The 22,253-nt window shown below is 47.2% G+C and overlaps 1 protein-coding gene across 1 annotated transcript in view; it reads right to left on the reverse strand.

Annotated features, from left to right (window-relative positions):
- RALB (RAS like proto-oncogene B) overlaps window positions 1-18,363 on the reverse strand; it is a 44,354-nt gene extending 25,991 nt beyond the window's left edge. The window contains exon 1 of the mRNA XM_043576563.1: window positions 18,123-18,363. The gene's annotated coding sequence lies outside the window, so the exon portion shown is untranslated. The remainder of the gene's footprint in view (window positions 1-18,122) is intronic.
- Window positions 18,364-22,253: the final 3,890 nt, after the last annotated feature.

Genomic DNA, 22,253 nt, shown 5'->3' on the forward strand with positions numbered 1-22,253 from the left:
GCTCAGGTCGTGATCTCACGGTTCATAAGTTCGAGCCCCACATTGGGCTCTGTGCTGACTGCTTAGAGCCTGGAACCTGCTTCGGATTCTGTGTCTCCCTTTCTCTTTGCCCCTCCCCAACTTGTGCTCTCTCTCTCTCAAAAACAAATAAATATAAAAAAAAAAAATTAAACACACACACACACATTCCCATACAGAAAAACAAGACATGCCAAACTAAAAAAAGCATCATTCATATGGTTTGGCAGGCAGGCAAGGGTTAGGGAGTGCTTTTTCTATGTCATATTCTGTGATACATTAATTTGAGATAGGGCCCTCTACCACTCAGCATTAATTCAAGACCAGAACACATTCACCTGAGAAGTGAAGTTTTTAAAGCAGATCACAATATATAAATCACGCAAATGTGTGTTAGGAGGTAAAGAGCAGTTTCTAGACTAATATTCTGGGCTAATATAATCATTAGTCTTTTATTAAACTGAGGCTAGGAGAAAATAAGTTGGTAGATAGAGTAAAATGCCACCTTGTCTGTATCACGGGAATGTCAAAAAAAAAATCAAATGACAATTTGAAAATGCAGAGGAACACTTACTCAGTCCTCCTCATAAAATTCAAGTGTCCTAGGTAGCACACGTCCACAAAAGCACATGGGAAACTCTCAAATACTATCCACATGCAAAGAATTGCACTTAGCACTTTTTTAGTATAACTTTAAAGTAACCTAGATACTACTAATAGGCCATAATCATAATACCTGAGTCTCCCAAAATATTATCCATGTTTTTAATCCTCTCTATAACAATCAAAAAAGGAGGACAGGGGCGCCTGGGTGGCGCAGTCGGTTAAGCGTCCGGCTTCAGCCAGGTCACGATCTCGCGGTCCGTGAGTTCGAGCCCCGCGTCGGGCTCTGGGCTGACGGCTCGGAGCCTGGAGCCTGTTTCCGATTCTGTGTCTCCCTCTCTCTCTGCCCCTCCCCCGTTCATGCTCTGTCTCTCTCTGTCCCAAAAATAAATAAACGTTGAAAAAAAAAATTTAAAAAAAAAAAAAAAAAAGGAGGACAATCCTAAATCTGGGACAATTTAAGCACCAAAATAATTAAGGGCACTAATGAAAACAGACCATTGAAAAATTAGGAATTCGTGAATCCATACCTATAATAAATATTAAATAAACAACGGAAGAGGGAGGACTCTTGCTTCCAGGAGAACGCCAAAGGCAGACTGACACATATAGAGGGTGCACCTGAGTTGGAAAATCAACATTTATATGGAAACAACTTCATATGAAAGTTCATATTCATTCAAACAATTCATATGGAAAATCAACTATCATAGTAAAGATTGGTTCAGGCAAGAATCATTAATAGATGCTAAGTCTACAGGGGAGATCTGGATGAGGAACACAGTATTTGCATGGTCTTACAGTGCCTCCGTACATTACTTACGAATCAGAATCTGCATTTTAACAAGCAGAGCCCTATTACGTGTCAAGGCAAATCCATACCACTTCCTGTTACAATCCAGATTAGAAACAATCTGATCTAAATTAGGGTCATGAAGAACTCGCCCCCAAAAGACACTGCTTTCAAATATGAAGTAACACAGGAAACAGATGGACTGCAGGGATTGTGAATGCTGAATCATGAAAAAGGAAAACGCCATGACACGGTCTACCCAGTAGATGCCATTTCCATTGGTGTTGAAATCGACATGGAATCTTATTTCTTAGCATCTAACACCAAATTAGTAAATAGCTGTACCCAATAAAATGAGGGGCCGTACACACGAGTATGCCAGTGTGTGTTGACAGCACCTCCCTTCCTGCCCTGAGTCCCCAGATCATACTAGTGTCTTCTACTGATCTGTCATTCTTCAAATTCAAGCACAATAATCTCCGTATATTCACCCTGCACTTTTAAAGTCTTCAGGGGGCGCCTGGGTGGCTTGGTCGGTTAAGCGTCCGACTTCGGCTCAGGTCATGATCTCACGGTCCGTGAGTTCGAGCCCCGTGTCGGGCTCTGTGCTGACGGCTCAGAGCCGGGAGCCTATTTCAGATTCTGTGTCTCCCTCTCTCTCTGCTCCTCCCCTGTTCATGCTCTGTCTCTCTCTGTCTCAAAAATAAATAAACGTTAAATAAATAAATAAATAAATAAATAAATAAAGTCTTCAGAAATAGGGGTGCCCTAAGTAAATGAGAAACAAAGTTCTTAAAAGACTGTCTGTCTTGGGAATTCATAGAATTTTACCAGATAGGACAAAATGATAAAGATTTAAAATGACGTGCTAACTTCAAATAACGAAACACATGGAAAGAAACAAAAAAAGCGATTTTGATTTGAAAATGCATTCTTGGATTTTCACGGTTCATAACAAAACAGAAACTTTAGAAACCAGGATAAGTTTTTTTGTATATACTTTACCAGATTCTATCAATACCTAAATTTTTATTTTTACTAAATCAGGTTTGTAAGATTGGGAGTACGTTTGTAGCAACCCTTTGCAATCCTAGCTTGAATCATCCATTAAAAACAAACAGATTAGCCACGATACATCATAAATTCCAAGTGAGATGCTTAGCTTTGACGGGCACCTTCACAGGACTGAATTATCACGAGAGCCTCTATGAAGTCATCCAGCACTCCTCCAAAATAAAAAAGCAGAGGACCACTTAAAGTGTTAAGCGTGTTAAGAATAACAGGCCCTTTGGACAAAAGCACATTAGTAAAAAGGAGTTTAAAAAAAATTCACTAAATAACATACAACTTTTTCCAAATACATCACTTCAGGTACTGTCAGACTAGCACCCTTTTTCTAGAAATTGCTACCCTCTGCCATCTGCATGGTTATTACAGGACAAGGGGTGAGGGAGATAAGGCATGTCAGCTCAGTATGTGGCCCTATCCCCTGGGAGAAACGGACTGATCCCAAGGAGGGCACCTGACCCAGGCCAGGGTCTGGGTACAAAACCAAGCAGCTGGGTCCAGGATGGCTACAGCTGGGGCAGGGAGCACCCGGGGCAGAAGTAAGAAGAGTAGCAGCCCTGTGGTCCTTTAGACAGTGTGTTGCCCTTCCAAAGAGAAGTGCCTGCCGGTTGCCGGAATTTAGGGATGTCAGACTTCTGCTTCTTTAAGAGATGTCGGACATTTGGAATTTTATGTGAAACTCCCTTTTTCAATGTTAACAATTAAATCACTTTTGAAAAGCATTGTGAGCAGACAAAGCATGTCTGCAGGCCACTCACTTTTGCAAATTGGCAGCTATGTTTTTTGCCAAGTAGTGAAAGCAGCAAGAGAGACGGAGCCTGAACACGGAGAGGAAACACTGGGACAGTCCCGGCAGCATTCGGGGGGTTGGTTCCCGCTGCTCCTGAGTCCCAGCCGCATCCTCGGCCCCTTCCTTGGCTTGGTTTTCCATTTGTCCGCTGAGTCAGTGACACACACTGGTGTCCACCCAATAAATCCCCCTTCGTGGTGTGAGCTCGTGTACCTTACGTTTCTATCACTTCCAACCAAGTGAGTCCCAACTGACTGTACATAATGGCTTCGAAAGTACACATACAATTCAAGTCCAAGGAATCAGATCCAAGCAGGGCCAGGGGGAAAATATAATGACACAAAAATACTTCATTCTGAATGAATAAGGCATGAGCACTACATATAGCAACTCCAGCTGAAGGTGTTTCCAGGGAATTCAAATATTCTGTCCCTTATATGATTAGGACTCTTGCCCACAGTGAAGGAAACTCCAACTGAAAATAGTTTAAGCAAAACAATTATTTATCAGCTCACCTAATGGCGTGTCCAGGAGCAAAGCTTGCTTCAGGGGCTCAGATGATGTCTCCAGAACCCACTTTCTCCCCACAGCCCCCCGCCATCCCTAAGCTCCACCTCTCCAACCTCACGGCCTACTACTCCCCCCTCTGTACCCTCCCAACCCTGAGCCTTTCCACACTCATCACTCACAAACCCAACTCCTTCTAGAACTTTCCATTTAAAGGTCACTTCTTCAGAGAGTGAAGGACCTCCACACTTCAAGTAGACCCTCTCTCAGTCTCCATGTCAGCCTCTTGGCTCCCTTCACTGCACTGATCACAACTGGTAATTCCTTTCGTTTTCTCCTTCCATGCTTTTTGCTTATTTCTTCCGCTACTCTTAAGGCTCCATGAGGCCAGGCGCCAGGCCTGCCCTTTTCCCTCTTATACCCTTGTATGACAGGAATATTTCCGTTCTCATCAACCTGAAGAACATAACGTTTACCCAAACTATGGTCATCATAAAATCTAGAATACAGGGTAAACTTAGCAGTTGGATTCATCTGGGGCACCTGGGTGGCTCAGTCGGTTGGTTGAGTGTCTGACTTCAGCTCAGGTCATGATCTCACAGCTCGTGAGTTCGAGCCCCACGTCGGGCTCCGTGCTGACAGCTCGGAGCCTGGAGCCTGCTTCGGATTCTGTGTCTCCCTCTCTCTCTGCCCCTCCCCCACATGCACTCTGTCTCTCTCTGCCTCTCAGAAATAAAGAAAACTAATAAAAATGTTTAAACAGGTGGATTCATCTATATCTTACTTCCATTACTTACTGTCAAAAGCCTAAACAATTTAAGCCATTACTTCCTAATTTCAAAAGCAAAATTTGGCAAATAGGTAACATTAATTTCTACTTTTTAGGCTTTGTGAATTTGTCACTAAAGACTTTGACTCTCTTAAGGTTGGCATTTAAGTGTTTATTTGAACTTACTATGGGGTTGTCATTATTGGTTATATGGCCCAGGCCCTTAAAACAGAGATTGCCAGATCATCAAGCAAACATGTTTCAGAGTAAATAAAAACCTGTAGCTTTAGGGTCCGGTGTTTCAATACAAAAGGCAAACTCCCTACACTTACACCAGAGACACCCTTTACAAATTAGAACAACCTAGTACTCCTAAGAGTCTCATCATTTCACCCGCTGATTTGAATAAGGAATCCTGAGAGGATTTATGATCATTTGATTGTTATTCAATTGGCAGCGATTTTTCGGACGGACCATCTCTCCTATGGCTTTGCACTCTCAGAAAGAGCCACAGGCCCTTGCCGGGGCGGGCGGAACGTGAATGGCTAAGCGACCCGAATAACCTGGACGTGGCTCGGAGCACCTCAGCTCCAGGTACGGCAGGCCACCTAGCGAAGGATCTGTATGGGTCAGCTAACAATCTCTCCACAGACACCAAGTCACTTGAGCTGCTGTTCAACTGCTACATCTTTCTATGAAAGGAAGATACTCAGTCTTAACTTCTCTGTTTGGCAAGTTTGGATTTTCTTATTGCTCTTCACTGAACACGGCACTCCAGGAGCGACAGTCCTGGCAAGAAACAACTGAAGTCCCCACGGTTCTCAGAGGACAGTCTTTCTGTGCCCTCAGCCTCACCTGCACATACTAACTTAAAGAAGGAAACTCCTTTTTCCCTTCCCTTGAACAACTGCTATTGTCATTAGCACTGGGGGAGAGAATATTTTTGTGCTGTCATTCATGTATGACTCAGTTTCCAGGTCCAAAAAAGCAAGGAAGTTGAATTAAATGATCTGAGTTCCTTTCCAGTCTTTGCTGGTTTTTTTTTTTTTTTCCCTGAAACTAAATCTGCAAAACAACTTAAGGTACTGCTCCTAAGTGCCTAAGGAAATTTGTTTTAGGTATGTCTGCTCCCTGATGAATATCTCTTTATATGTTCTCCCGCCAACAAAACAAAACAAGACAAAACAAACCCCATAACTAAATTAACAAAACAAGCGAAAGTCACTTAAACAAAAACCAGAAAGCTCCGAAGTCACTCATCATAAATATTCTGTTTCCAGGCTGTACCCTTATGTACATGTTATTCTTTCTGCCAGGATTGCCCTTCTTCCTGATGGAGGATCGCCTATAATTTAGCACTCAGCCTAAATATTTCCTCTACCACCTTCTTAGGTCTCCCCCAGCAGAGCTGACCCTCCCTGAGTAGGTTCCCCTGCCTGTCAATACACTACTGTTGCACTGAAATAAACCAGTAATTTATTCTTAGATGATGTTTGTCTCTCCCACCACATTGAGAGGTGCCCATTCACCTTTGTGTGCCCAGTGTGCCTGGCACTTAGGAGATGCTCAGGAGTTGGCAGATAAAAGAAAAACAAGTTCTCCATTGGGGCGGAGAGGTCTGGTCTCAAGAGGATAAGTGGTAACTGGTGAACTTTGAAAGGTTAATTCATTTATATGATGACTTTCCTGAACTACAAAGCAATGGAACAGTGACAGGTAATTTGCAAGCTCTGATTTTTTTTTTTTTAAAGTATACAGTTATTTCTGAAACAAAGTCTTCTCCCACTATACACTCATCCCCAGTGGAACCTGGGGATTGCAGTGGCCTTGGAGAGGTCTACCAATTTATCCAGATTCCAGCTCCTTCCACCCGCAAAGGCAGCCCCGGAGACACTAGAACCACTGCATGTCTCTAGTCGCAGAAGGTCAAATTTGGAACTAGCATACATGTCCCTGTTCTGAACTACTCTCCCCAAATCAATCCTGCTTAGAGACGTTCTACTACTATTTCCACTTGTACGGCATCTACTAGTGTATCGCACGCACTCAGAGCATGTAGAATTTGCTGGGTCATTTAACTAGTCTGTGGCGGGGCTGGGACGGTAAGCCCAGCAGTCTGGCTGCAGAGCCTACTCTTGGAGCCGTGACACTAGGCTGCTCCACCAGCGGACTAGGGTAGGGTGGGGAAGACCTTCAAACACGGTGTGAAATACTGGAATTTTTATCACTGACACAGAACTATGGATCAGAAAGCTCATTAAGGAGAGAGAGGCACAGGCAACTACAGCACAAGTTCGAGGAGGAAATACACGACAGAAAGCACTTACTACATACCCCCCCCCCCCGAACATACCCCCAGAAACTGAAAGCAGGGATTTGCACAGATTTGTACACCCACGGTCACCACAGCACTATTCACAACAGTCAAAAGTGAAAGCAGTCCAAGTGTCCACTGATGAATGAATGGAAAACAAAATGTGGTACATCCGTACAACAGAATACTATTCAGACTTAAAAGGGAATTTAATCCTGGCAGAAGCTACAATGCAGATAAACCTTGAAGACATCAGGTTAAGTCGAATATGCCAGACACGAAAGGGCAAATACTATATGATTCCACTTACGTGAGGTACCCAGAAGAGTCAATTCATAGAGATGGAAAGAGGAATAGTGGTTGCCAGGAGCCAGGGAAGGAGAAGATGGGAGTTAGTATTTTACGAGCACAGAGTTGCAGAATGGGATAATTAAAAATGTTTTGGAAGGGCACCTGGGTGGCTCTGTTGGTTAAGCATCTGACTTCAGCTCAGGTCATGATCTGACCTCTGTTTCTGTCTCTCTCTCTCAAAAATAAATAAACATTAAAAAAAAATTTTTTTTTTTAATCACTAAAATGATGGAGAGGTGCCTGGCTGGCTCAGTCAGTAGGGCATGTGGCTCTTGATCTTATGGTTGTGAGTTTGAGCCCCATCTTGGGTATAGAGCTTCCTTTTAAAATAATTGCTAAAATGACAGATCTTATGTTATGTATATTTTACCACAATTCCTTAATTTTTTTTAATGTTCATTTATTTTTAAGAGAGAGATAGCGGGGTGCCTGGGTGGCACAGTCGGTTAAGCGTCCGACTTCAGCCAGGTCACGATCTCGCGGTCCGTGAGTTCGAGCCCCGCGTCAGGCTCTGGGCTGATGGCTCAGAGCCTGGAGCCTCTTTCCGATTCTGTGTCTCCCTCTCTCTCAGCCCCTCCCCCGTTCATGCTCTGTCTCTCTCTGTACCAAAAATAAATAAACGTTGAAAAAAAAATTTAAGAGAGAGATAGAGCACAAGCAGGGGAGGAGCAGAGAGAGAGGGAGACACAGAATCCAGAGCAGGCTCCAGGCTCCAAGCTGTCAGCACAGAGCCCGACGCGGGGCTCGAACACACAGATGGCGAGATCATGACCTGAGCCAAAGTCAGATGCTTAACCAACTGAGCCACCCGAGCGCCCCTACCACAATTTTTTAAAGTAGTTATATACCAAATACAGTGTGAGAAAAAACAGTCAACTTGAGGTTTGGAGTCTGTCTGTGGGAAGCTAATGCCCTTAGTTAAGTTGCTTTCCTCGGCCTCACCCTCATCCGTAAAACACACAGGGGGTCTGTATCCTTGGGGTTGTTAACATTACGTGAGAAAATACCCGGGTCTGGGTAGGCACTTAACTGACTTTTGAACATCATTCTGACAGTCTAGAAAGTCCTGAGAAAGACACTGGCCTACCAGACAAACCTATTCGAAGGCGGGATAAGCTGCTGGTCCTTAAAGAAGGACGAGAATAGGGGAGCCTTCTTTGCAGAGACTCAGTCCTCTGCCAGCGTAGGTGACACCTGCCAGGACACCACACTGGGAGGGAAGAGGACCAGATTACAATATGACTGGGTGAGTCTCTCTACCACCCGGCCTGAACACCTGCCCCGCCTATCTTAGGGTAACTAGAGAGGAAAAACAGGACTTCCGCCTTCCTCTGAAAGGACTCCTTTCCCCCACCCTCCACAACCAGGAGAACACCAACCAACTCTTCAAGACCCCCCACCTCTTCCAAGAAGTTTCTGCTAGCTTTTAGCTTTCCCTGAGGCTTTGCTGTGCCCTGGGGACACCATACCTTAAGTAGACACTATCTTCCTCTCCTGCCATGTGCCTCAGGGCCAGGAAGAAATAAGTGTCCTTCCTCCCTCCCACTTGTCACTTCCAGTAGAGGACATCCTTCCTCCAATACTCCCCTCCTTCCTCTTGCAAAAGCCCCTTATCTTCAAGGCTCTGGCCATCAGCTTCCTCCCCACCCTGCTGCCCTCAGGTCATCTATGGACGTCCTCACTGCCCTCATCTGTTGGTGGTATTTGCTTCTGGTTCACAGACTTCCCTTCGACCCCTTTCTCCTGGTATCCCCCTTAGTGACTCCTGTGCCCATTTGGACAACTTGCCACAGAGCTCGGCCTCTCCCCAGTCTGTGTCCTCCTCTTCTCCAAAAACCCTTTCCTTCCTCCTACCTAACACTGCTGTGCTCATGCCCGGCACGTCAGCCTCAGAGACGGCTGCCTCCAACATGTCTCCAGCCTCGACCTCCTTCCTTCTGGCTGGGGCTCGGACTCGCGTAAATAACCCCAGTAGCTGCTGCTGCTACCACCGCGGTTCCCCGCCTGATGGTTACTTGCAAGCACTGGCCTCTAGCACTTTCTTTCTGTGCCTTACCTCCCCGGGCCCCACCTTCCTCCTTCAGGAGCTTAGATCTCACATTATGAAAGCCCTCTCGCTGGTACTGTCCCGCCCTGGCCCCTTTCACTCCTTTCCAGCCCCAGCACCCGGCACGCATCAACATCAAGGCTGCTGGAGAGGGAAAGAGACCCTTGCAGCCAGCCTTACGAAACTTCATGTTAAATGCACTTACGATCCCAAACCAGGAACGGGCATTCGCTGCCGAGAAATTTTACTGATTCTCCCCTATGCCCTCCCTAAGCTCACACTCTACAGATGACCTTACCTCACTTTTCCCAAACACAAGCCATCAGGCACAAACTCCCTCATTGCTCCTGCGCCAAATCTACAAACCTACCAGCATCGTTACCCACCTCCTCCCTGTCTCCCGCTGCACGAAGAGCACACTCCTGCTCAGAGCAAAGCCAAGCACTCCACACAGGCTTTGCTTCATGCGTCCCTACGCCCCTACCCAAGAACAGCATTCCTGTCGCTGTCCCCTTTTTCCTGCCTCATTAATCAGTCTTTACCTCCAGAGGGGATCATCCCCAACAGCATACAGACGCGGTCGACTGAATCTTCATCTTAAACACACACACCCCTGTGATCGCCATCTGTCCCCCCCAGCTAGTGACACAATTTCCCTGTAGCCCTGGTTATCTATACCAATGCTTCTCAAACTTGTAATTACCTGGGAATCTTGTTAAAATTTATATTCTGATTCCGTAGGTCTAGAGGGGAGCCCAAGAGTCTGCACTGCCTACCAACTCCCAGATCGGTCCTGGCCCAAGCGTCCCACTCTGCACCACTAAACCCCGCGTTGCAAACTCCAATAAAAACTGTTCTCTTCCTGGGGCGCCTGGGTGGCTCGGTCCATTGAGCGTCCGACTTCGGCTCAGGTCATGATCTCACGGTTCAAGGGTTAGAGCTCAGCATCGGGCTCTGTGCTGACAGCTCAGAGCCTGCTTCAGATTCTGTGTCTCCCTCTCTCTCTGCCCCTCCCCTGCTTGCATTCTCTCTCTCAAAAATAAACTTTAAAAAAACAAAACTGTTCTCTTTCTCCTTTCCCGTGCCCTCCACTTTCACCAAAGAGCATGTGGCAACTGCGAGCCAACCCTGCCTGGAAAAGGGAAGGCCCGTAGCAGGCCAATTCAAAGACCCCTCTTGGGGTCTCCCTCCGGATCCTGTCCCTCCTGGCCTCTAGAGCACCACACTCCCCTTCACCCCCTACCTCCGGGGCTTGCTGTTTCTCTGGCGGCTCTCTGTCAGGCATCTTAGGCCAGGTCTTCCTCCTCTACCTGGCTCCTAAATGTCAGTCCTCCTCAGAGCTCCGTCTTCCCGCCCCTACACTCCCTTTCAGTGACCTCATCCATTCCTGCAGCCCTGCACGCCACTCCCAAACTTCTAAAATGCAGCCTAGACAATTCTCCTGACCTCCAGACTCCTATCCCTCTGCCAAACTGCCACCTCTCCCCACGTGGCTGTCCTGTGAGAATCTCAAGCTTCACATTCCCAAAATAGAACCCTCGATTCTTCTTTCCCTGCTTCAAATCTTTTCCATCTCCACTATTAGTAGTAGTAACTCAAGTGACTAGCTGTGCCCAAGCTATTACTAAAGCCAAAACCTGAGAGTCATCTTGGATTCCCTTTGCCTCTCCCCCAACTCAGTTCGTGACCAATTCTACTGGTTCCCTCTCCAAAACCCCTTTCAAAGTGGCTTATCATGGCCACGTTAGCCCCTCTTCAACCTATTTTTCACACAGCCCCTACTGTGAGTTTTCCAAAACCGCAAATAAAAGTGGGCATAAAGCCCTTTATGGCGCCCCATGAATAAAATCCAAAGCCACTATTCACCAACCTCTCCCTGGCCAGCTTTGCCTTCTTTCAGTTCCACGAGCGGGCCAAGTGCTTTCCTATCTAGGATTCCTTTCACGTGCTCTGCTCCCTTCTTGTATTGCTTTTAGGAAGACCTGAAGCAACAGGAAGCAAGCGAGACACAGTCAAGTGACCGAAGAAGACCCCCGTGGCTGCCCGGAGCGGAAAGAAAGAGGTAGGGTCTGGTATGAGCCGATACTACACTGGGAAGGAAAGGGCCAGATCATTTGAGACCCCGCAGGCCCAGCACTGTAGAGACTGCAGACTTTCCAATGAGGGCAATGGAAGGCCACTGAAGTGCTTCCAGCAAAGGGGTGACATAATTAGTCCTGCATGTTGGAAAGATCACTCCAGTTAAAGTACGGGAAACCAGAGGGGCCAAGAGCAGATGTGGGAGGTACAGCAGGCCAGACCAGAGACAATGGGGGCCTAAGAGGATGACAGTGGAGACGGGGAAAGTGGCTAGACTTTAGGACTATTTAGGAGGCTGTGACGCTGTGATTTATAAGAAATACACACTTGCTCCTTCAGATGGCCAAAATGTATTTCTCATGTATATTTAGTCTTCATCCAGTTTCTGTCTCGCAGCTCCCCAAACCCTTGGAATTTCCTGAATGCAAAGAGCAACAGGAACATCTTTTGTTGTAATATTTAAGTCTCTTGTCCTCAGTTCCTGAAAAGCCTCAGAGCCAAAAAGGCGGAATGGGTGTCGTGTTATTCATAACGTGACCTTCCCACCACAACTAGGTTTGTGCTAATGAGGTGACCTTTAGACCACCTAAGTATGGGCGCTGGTTGCCAGAGGAACCCACCTTGGACAGGGGGTTGGAAGTTCCAGTCCCACCCCCCTGACCTCCTGGGAAGGGAAGGGCCTGCTGGGAAGGGAAGGGGCTACGGGGCAGTGATTTCATCAATCATGTCTCTGTAATGAAGCCTCCACAAAATCCCAAAAGGAGGTGTGGAGAGCTTCCAGGTCAGGGAACCACGTGCCACGTGCGGGCCCCCAACCCCATGAGGCCAGAAGCTCCTTCGTTCAATGCCTCACCCTACGTAGCTCTTCATCGGGCTCTTGATTTGTCTCCTTTAACACCCCAGTAATAAATCCCTGATCTCGTGAATAAATGGGTTTGCTGAGTTCTGTGAGCCACGCTAGCACATTAATCAAACCCAGGCAGGGGGTCACGGGCACCTCTGGTTTGCAGTGAGTCGGTCAGAAGCACAGGGAACAATCTGGGCTTGCGACTGGCATCTGAAGTAGAGCGTGGTCCTGGGGGGCCAGACCCTTAATCTGTGGAATCTGATGCTGTCTCCAGCTGGTATCAGAGAACTGCACAGTGGTGTGGGGGGGAACCACACACACGTACAGCCTTGGAATTGGGTCCAGAACCCCTCTAGAAGTTAAAAATGGCAGCACTTAATGAATGAGCACATGTAATTTTAGATTTTTAAAAAGGCTTAACACACAAGTATGAGTAGAGGTCCCACAATGACTACGTCCACTACTGATAACAGGATCAGCTAATCCACACTGGACGACAGTCCACCAGTCCTTTCCTGTTGTTACTGGCAGACTGGGGTGGAAGGAAGGAGGGGGGGATGCCAGGAGAGGTAGGATGAAAGAAAAGAAAGATACTAGCTCACAAATTAGGGCAGTGGATGGGAAAAGGGCCAAAACGGGAAGAAAGGAAATGCCAGCTTTGCTGAGTTTCCAGGCGGCCTCATGACCACTCGAGCAACCTTCAACTGGGCCGGACTGAACAAAAGCCATTCTCACCACACTTAGTTTTCTGAAGTTACAATTTAACATGACTTGTGAAACCCCTCATTCCAAATATGCTTTGTGCAAAGGATATTTGTTATGTGAAAATACTAGAATCACAGAAGAGAAGTTTTCGAGCTGGAAGGGAACTTAGAAATCACTGAATCAGGCTTCAGGCTCAGGATGCCTCTTCTCTCCACCGATAGACACTTTGGGAGATTTCATCTAGAAGCTAAAAAAATAAAGTCCTCCCATCCAGGTAGATATTAAAAGGTATTAGGGGCGCCTGGGTGGCGCAGTCGGTTAAGCGTCCAACTTCGGCTCAGGTCATGATCTCACGGTTCGTGAGTTCAAGCCCCGCATCAGGCTCTGCGCTGATGGCTCAGAGCCTGGAGCCTGTTTCCGATTCTGTGTCTCCCTCTCTCTCTGCCCCTCCCCCGTTCATGCTTTGTCTCTCTCTGTCTCAAAAATAAATAAACGTTAAAAAAATTTTTTAAAAAATAAATAAAAGGTATTACGTTTTGGGGCACCTGGGTGGTATAGTCAGTTAAGCACCCGACTTCAGCTCAGGTCACGATCTCGTGGCTTGTGAGTTCAAGCCCCCCGTTGGGCTCTGTACTGACAGCTCAGAGCCTGGAGCCTGCTTCACATTCCTTGTCTTCCCCTCTCTCTGCCCCTCCCATGCTCATGCTCCATCTCTCAATAATAAATAAACATTAAAAAAATGTTTAAAGGTATTAGGTTTTAAAAAGAGAAATAAAAATTGCTGGCCAAATACATATTGCCCAAAGATTTATAATAATTGGAAGAGAGGGGCACAGATTAGGTTTTTTAAGATTTTTTTAGTTCCTTTGCCAGTGAATTTTATTTTTAAAAATACACAGATGATTAATGACTAATTTTAATCTGTTCATCAAGGAGATCATTTTGGCAATCACTTTTTTTTTTTTTTACCAATTTGTTTTAGGGTTAAAAAAAAAAACTCAGCTGTTCCATTTGGTTTAAGGATCAGCTAGATTTAAATTTCTAATTTCCAAAGCTACTGCATATTTGGCTAATTAATTCTAGCATCTGACAATGAAAAAACAGAAGAAAGAACATAAAGTTAAAAGTAAAATATTAAAAGTTTCTAAAATGGTAAAAACCCTGGCTGCATTTTATTCTCCCATCATACATACTTTCGTAAGCATATGAGACAAAGATTTGCTCAATAATGTCTGGTCTAAACCTTCAAAAGGAAATCTGGTAGCCTCCAAGAATGTCCAGGGTCCTCAAGCTCTCCTTGTATAGTTCCCTCCCACATTGTACCAGGTTTGGTCCATGTGTCAGTAGAATTGAGGGTACGTCTGTCACCTCCAAGATTAGATACAAAGGTATCACACCTTCCATCTTGACTGTCCTCTTTCTCTCTCTCCCTCTCTCAGATCACTTGCTCTGGGGAGAAACTTAGTCACCACGTTGTGAAGAGTCCTACAAAGAGGCCCTCATGGTGGGGCACTCAAGCTTCCAGCCAGTAGCCAAGAGAGTGAGCCACCCTGGAAGCAGATTCTCCATCCCCAGGCAAGCCATCAGATGACTCCAACCTCCGAAGAGACCCTGAGCCAGAATCACCCAACCGAGCTGCTCCCGGATTCCTGAATTTCAGAAACTGTTTGAGACAATAAACGTCTGTCCATTTAAGCTGTTACATTTGGGCTAATTTATTATACAGCAGTGGAAAATTCATTCAAGACAGATGAACTTTAGAGGTAGCCAGCCACACAGGACCAAACCACTATATTTCCTTCAACTCATGCCATTACGTGAAGAAAATACATGTACACACTATATATAAGATGCCCACAAAGCACTGGCAAAAGCAACAATGACAACAATGTCAATTAATCAATTATCAATTAATTATCAATTAATGGCACCACTCTCTGCATTCAGATTTCAATTGTTTTCAAAAAGCACAAACTCCCCAAAGAGTCATCTACAACCACCACAGGGAACACTCACAAAAAGGATAAGCATTCCCCTTTTTTTTTTTAGAGTAACATAAACTTGAAATACCTTCCCTCTTTGACTTTCCGCGTCCACATTCTCGTCATGTTTCTCCCCACTCTCACCCGTCCAAAAGCTCATACACCCTCTTGCCTACTGGGTTCTCCGTTTTGAAACCTCTAAGAATATGTACATATATACGCCCATATTTGTATTCTTAAGTAACCGAGAGAACTGAGAAGTTAAAGGAACCAGCTCACGGTCAAATCTCCAAGGTCAGATACGTATCTGGTATTGCTTAGATCAGTGGGTCGGTGCCAAGTGGACAGCAGATACTCTATAAATGTTCATTTCCTTCCTCTTCCTTCCCCACCTCCCCCACGATTAGGAAAGATTGCATTTTCTCTGGTACTCTGTTTTCTTTGATTCGGACTTCTCAACAACATGCATTCTCTTGAAAAAAAATTTTTTCTTCAAGTGTCTTGCATATCTAACAGCAGGGGTTAGTTATTTGCTCAGAAGCAACTGGATCCAGCGAAAAGTGGGACTCTTGCCTTATCATCTTGAGACAAGTTACACTGGGAACCTCAGAAGAGCTCACCAAGATCTCTTCCAAAAACTGCAGCTCTTCGGTGTTATCCTGTCTCCAAATCTAGCTTTCAGAAGAGGTTTCCAACAATGTTTCTAGCTTCCATAAATTTCATGAGTGGAGAGGGATTTAGTAACTGAATGCAAAGAGGCATTGTGGGATTGGGCGATGTGGCACAAAGGATTACCTCAACTCTGGTTTACAAATTTCCAGAGTCCCGAGCCATCTCCAGCCAAGGCAAGAACCTTAAAGAATTAAGGCAGAATTAAGAATTCAGAACTTTTCTACTTCTTCCACCTTTCACCAACACCCATTTAGATCCTATCTGACATTCTAATTCTTGTCTCCCTACCTATGTGTCTGGGTCCCATATTCACAAAGTCCTGGGAAAGCGTCTACCACTAGGGAAATCTTGCCAAGATCTCAGATACCCACTGTTTTCAGTGGGAAATCCCATGAATAGAAAAGGAAGTTAAGACCCAGATGGCGATCAGAAGAAAGCAGTCTATGGGACAGGACTAAAACCACACATAAGGAGGGGCGCCTGGGTGGCTCGGTCGGTTAAGCGTCTGACTTTGGCTCAGATCATGATCTCCCAGTCCGTGAGTTCGAGCCCCGTGTCGGGCTCTGTGCTGACCGCTCAGAGCCTGGAGCCTGTTTCAGATTCTGTGTCTCCCTCTCTCTCTGCCCCTCCCCTGTTCATGCTCTGTCTCTGTCTCAAAAATAAATAAACGTTAGGGGCGCCTGGGTGGCGCAGTCGGTTGAGCGTCCGACTTCAGCCAGGTCACGATCTCGAGGTCCGTGAGTTCGAGCCCCGCGTCGGGCTCTGGGCTGATGGCTCAGAGCCTGGAGCCTGTTTCCGATTCTGTGTCTCCCTCTCTCTCTGCCCCTCCCCCGTTCATGCTCTGTCTCTCTCTGTCCCAAAAATAAATAAACGTTGAAAAAAAAAAATAAAAAATAAAAAAATAAATAAAAAATAAATAAACGTTAAAAAAAATTAAAAAAAAAAACCACACATAAGGAATGTGTATCTCTGGCTTTATTCCCACCCTTACCTCCATTCCACCCCCACTACCACAAAGAACACCTTAAACATGCCCCATTTCGTGTACTCCTAACAGGTGGCATAACTATTTACCACCTTTTTACTGCCGTGGGGTCTCCAGCACACAGAGGTGAAAAGTCATGCTCAAGACCCCACCACCAATAAAGTTTCAAAACCAGCATCACACCTAGGTCTTCACATCTTGCCCTCCTTTTCTTCCCAATAGCCGACACCACCTCCCCAGTCACTCCCTTTCTGAGAACTTCCACATTCTAATTCCACTGCTCCAGGTTTAGGGAATGTTGCCTTCACCTGTTTTGAGCTCTGACCTCCAAGAATCTTCGTTGCTCTGCTGAACACAGGTCATGTGCACATCTAAAAGATATGCTATACTCTCTGACAATCAGTGCCCACTATCCATCTCCAAAACTTAAAAAGAAAGAAAGTTAGAAAGCTAGGCCAAAGCAGAAAGTTCTCTGTTCTACAAAGGGACGTCACAGGGGACGCAAATGAACAATCAGCCAAGACTCTTCCATGGGCAATTCTAATTTTTTTTTTTTAAGTATTTATTTTTGAGAGAGAGAGAGTGGGGGATGGGCAGAAAGAGAGGTAGACACAGAATCTGAAGCAGGCTCCAGGCTGCTGAGCTGTCAGCACAGAGCCCCACGTGGGGCTCGAACTCAGAGACCATGAGTTCATAACCTGAGCTGAAGTCTGATGCTAAACCATCTGAGCCACCCAGGAGCCCATGGGCAATTCTAAAGCAGTCCACCAGGTACAAAAACTTCTCCCCTGAAGGCTCACCTGATAACAATACCAAAGTTCCAATGTTTCCAAGATTCATCTGTAAATTAGCACAGAAAGGACACTGCTCAAACAAGCAGCCTGGGCACAGCTATCTCTGCCCTTAGCAGTTCTAAACCCACCCCGACACGGATAACCTTATATACCCGCAAGAGGGCAAGAAACGAGGAGTGGAAGCCTGGTCCAGCCACACAGTTCAAGTCCGTGGTACTTCCTATTAGAAAGTCACAGACGGTGGCAGTCCTACTATCAGAAAAGGAACTGGAGCTGGAAGGGGGGGGGGGGGAGGCAAAGAAACAACTCTACGCTCACTTGCAAGACAGGACCAAAAACAAACAGACCAAACAACTTCTGGAGCACCGCCCCAGTTCAGTCCAAGTTCCTAAGGTACTAGGAAGTTTTTGCAACACTTACTACAGCTCTTACCCTGCCCACAGCGGCAACTAAGGTACTGAGGAAGTGGACCATACTCGGGCTGGAGGCCCTAAAGGGCAGGAAGTGGAAGCAGAGGCCATTTGTGGGAAAAGGGAAGGAGCGGCGACAAGGGAGAGGCTGGGGCGCCGCCCCCATTTCCTCAGCCCCGGGCCGGCTGGGAAGCCGGGAGGCTCTCTCCACGGGACCTGCCGTGGCCGAACGGGGCCGACAACCCCGTGTCGCCCTCCGCCTCCCTCCACAGCCTACGCGCAGGGCGCGGGGGCAGGCGGTCACCGAGCGCAGGGCGGTGCACCCCACTTCCCCAGCCCGCGCCCCACCCCGCCCGGAGCGGGCCTGTCGAGGCACCGGCACCCTTACCTGGGACCCGTCCCGCGCCGCCTCGGCCGTCCGCACCGATCCCGCAGCTCTTAAGCCTGCCCCGCCCTCTCCTTCGCCTCCACCCGGGGCCGGACCCCAGTAGTCCCCTGCCGATTTGTCATTGAGCCTCTGGCTTGCTTCCCCACCCCCGAGCGCGCCCCCGGCGTCGCCTAGGCAACCCCGCCTCCCGGGAGAGCGCGCTTTCCTTCCGCTCTTGCCCTCCCCCCTGGAGGCCACGCCCACTAAGAGCATATTAGCCAATCCGAAGCGAGGCCCAGAGGCTGGGGAGGAGGGTTTGCCAATAAGAGGCCGCCTCAGTCGGGGGGGGCGGGCTCGGCACGCCTGCCCCGCCCACCTCTACTTCCTCCTGCTTTCCGCGGGCGGGCGGCCGGCCGGACTTGCTGCGCGTGACCGCTGCTGCAGTGGAGTAGAGCTGGTCTGGGGACTCTGGGCGTGGGCGGGTGGAGGGCGCTCCAGTCGTGGATTTAGGTCAGAGTGAGGCCAAACTAGTGGAAAGCAAAAGGGTAGGGAGGACCGATAGAGAAAAACCAAAATTGCGATGCATCGCGGGAGTGTCTAAGGGTCCAGGCTGCTGTCCGGACCCCGGCCTGGGGCATCTGAGACAGCGGAACCTCCGCCTGTCGCCACGACTCGCTTGGCTAAATGACATCCCATTAGCTGTAATGGGGCTACTTGTCCAATGCCTAGTAATAACTTGATCCAGATCACATACAAGGTTCCGAATCCTAACCCCAGATTCCCGGAGGCAGGAAGTGCAGTGGGCTAGCACGGTACAGGCAGGTTTTTCACCCACAACCTGCCCCCCTCATTGTCCTCCAAATAATACAGGGAACTTGTAGTTTTCTAACCAAACAGGGCTTCACCTCGGGTTGATTTTCCTAACTATCCGCCCCTCCCTAGAGCTGAATCCTCTCCAACCCTGCTCAGCAGGATGTGTGGCCCCGCTGACCCCTACACAAACCTCATGGCAGGTCACACCCTATCACAATTGTTCAAATGCCCCCCTGTATAATCTCTAGGAATGGAAACTCTTGTTCAGGTTGTATCCACAGCAGCTAGCTAATTCTTTCCTTGTTAATAATTATACATTAGAATACATGTGTATTATATGAGAGGCTTTGTGCCTTGATTAGATTGCTGTGTAAAGCAACGAACACATGCAGGCCCTCCACCAATAGCTCCCTCAAAAGGCACAGAAGCTTTACCTTAGTCTTCAGTAACAGGCTTACCAAAAAACAGTTAACGAGAAGAATATCCCAGTGTTACACTATCTTACATATTGTTTTATCTTTCTCATATCTTTCTCATAAGTCATTGCATGACTTCTTGCATGCTGAGTATATGAGAGAAACTCTGCTAGGTACTAAAAGGGAGAAAGGGAGGAGGTGTCTCAAAAAGGAAGCTCTCTAATATTTATAATCTAGAAGGGGAATCAGACCCAAACCTCTTCCTATGGAGTAATGATTAAGTGCACAGGTTTGGAATCGGGAACCGTAGGTTCAAAGGAGGACTCTACCATATAACTAGCAGTTATTTTAGGAAGTGACTAAACCTCTGTGGGCCTCAGTTTCCCTAGCTACCCAATGGGAGCAGTAGTTCCACTAGGAACTTGGGAGTGCTAGGATCTTGGTGAGTGCTCAACAAATGTCCGTTTAAAAATATTTTTTAGTGTTTATTTTTGAGGGGGGGCGGGGCAGAGAGAGAGGGAGACGGAGAATCTGAAGCGGGCTCCGCACTACCAGTGCAAAGCCTGACGAACTGAGTGATCATGACTGGAGTGGAAGTTGTATGCCCAACCAACTGAGCCACCCAGTCGCCTCAACAAATGTTAGTTTAAATAGTGATTACCGCCAGAGGCCGAAGCTGTGGAAAGAACATTCTAGACACTCCCTCCTTCAAAAGTATTTACTGAGGGGCGCCTGGGTGGCTCAGTCAGTGAAGCGTCAGACTTCAGCTCAGGTCATGATCTCATGGTTGGTGAGCCGGAGCCCTGAGTCAGGCTCTGTGCTGACAGCTCAGAGCCCAGAGCCTGCTTCGGATTCTGTGTCTCCCTCTCTCTCTGCCCCTCCCCACTCATGCTCTGTCTCTCTCTGTCTCTCAAAAGTGAATAAACATTAAAAATGGTTTAAAAAAATAATCTGGCAAACAGGTTTGCTATTCAAAAGTATTTACTGAGTATTGCGTGAGTCTTTACTGCTTTTAACAAATATTTCCACTTCTCCTTCCTGGGCACCAGGTAGGATTGAACTTTCTAGCTCCCTGTGTTGGGTGAGGCTCTAACCAATGACTTGTGAGTGGAAGTAACACATAAATTATTTGGAGACCAGAGGACTTATTTGCCAATGCGAGACCCTCCATCGCTCTTGTCTCTTTGGTATGGCCGCTGAGAATGTTCGGGTCATAGCTGTTCCATCAGCCTGGGACCCTACAATGTCCACAGCGCTCCCCCTGCCAACCTGTGGTGGACATTAAGCATGACCGATAAACAAACCTTTGTGGTCTGAGGGCACTAGGATTTGGAAGTTGTTTGTTTACTGCCGCATAGCCTAGCCTGCTCTGACAGATACAAGGCCCTCAGGTGTGCTCAGCTGGGGACACTGTGGTGAACAGCTCAGAGGACAGGTAATAAGCCAGTAGACAAACAACTCAGTAATTACAAATTGTGTCATTACAAGTTCCTTGAGACTGGGTAGCAAAAAAAGGTCTCTATTAGGAGGTGACATTTAAACTATGCCCTGAAGGATGGAAAGGAATCAATCTCGGAAAAGGTTGGCAGTTGGAGGAAGGGGAGGGGAATATCTCGGGCAGAAGAACAAGCATGAGCAAATTCCTAAGGCCGAAAGAAACCGGGTCCTCTTTGGAACAGACAGGAGGCCCCGGTGGAGCGCCATAAGCAGAGAGAAGTGAGACGGAGCAAGGGTAGAGAGGGAGGCAGGAGCCAGATTAGGTGGCAGCTTCTAGGTTATGATAAGAAGATGGGAATTTAATCCAAGTGTGACGGGGAGCTACTGAGGGGGTTCAAGCCAGGAGGGTGACATGTTTGATTCAGGTTTTAAAAAGACCTGTAGTGTGGAAAATGGGCTGCAAGGGACAGATGTGGGAATGCAGGTTAGGAGGCTGTCCCAGGAGTCCAAGCAAAGTGGGGTTCCACAGGAGCAGAGGCTAGAAGGCTGATCTTGTCCTCAGATAACAGGAGACGTGGGGCAATTGCAGGGGGAGGGGAACAAGAGGGCTGACGACTAAACCAGGGGTTCCTCCTGCCAAATCCCAGACGAAGCAGGGGCAGGGTTGAAAGTCAGGGGCCCCCAGAGGTGCTCTGACCCCAGGGAGATCGTGCTCAAAAGCCAGGCAGGAAGAGATGTGGAACAGACAGCAGACCAATTTCCTAGCATGTCAGCTAGCATCAGACACTTGTTCTCGTGAGCCTCCAGTATTATCTAAACAGATGGTGTTGCTGTCTGACAAGCCCTAACATCACTGTGGACCCTTGGTACTTGTTGTCTACCTGGGCTAGAAAACAAAGGGTGCCACTAATCTATAGATGGAAAAACAAAAACCACTCTTGCCTCCTGATGGTCATGGAAAGAATCTTACTGTAAATGGCAAAAATAGATGGAGATTATCTTTAGCACTTGGGTCATCTTCCTATTCTGTGCTTCTCTACCCCTCTGTGCCCGTGTGTTTTCTCCCCACCTCCTGTGACCTCATCCTGTTCTCAGGACCAGGTCTCACAGTCTCCGTCACATGTAGGTCTAAATGACTAATGACAGCTCAATGGATACCCACCCCTTCCTAAGCATTTGGGTCATGCAGTCGATCAAAACCTGAAGTCCTAGGCCAGGGGAAGGATTCAGGGGAGGACTGGAGATCTTTAATTCAGAACTACTAGAATGGAGTGATTTATCCCTCCTCAGAAAAAGGGTCAGACTCCCGAGTCCTCGCTCAAGGTGCCAGATAAGGGTAACACACGATTAGAATCCTCTCCAAAGCCTGGGTACCGTCCATCCCCAAGCCTTCCTCTCTTTGTAGCTGTTTGCTAAAAGCTACAGAAAAGCCCCTAGCATTTACTTATTCCCAAACAAATTCAAAATGTTGACTTTGTTGCTCAAT

Source organism: Prionailurus bengalensis, chromosome C1, assembly GCF_016509475.1.
Source record: "Prionailurus bengalensis isolate Pbe53 chromosome C1, Fcat_Pben_1.1_paternal_pri, whole genome shotgun sequence".
NCBI classification, from domain to species: domain Eukaryota; kingdom Metazoa; phylum Chordata; class Mammalia; order Carnivora; family Felidae; genus Prionailurus; species Prionailurus bengalensis.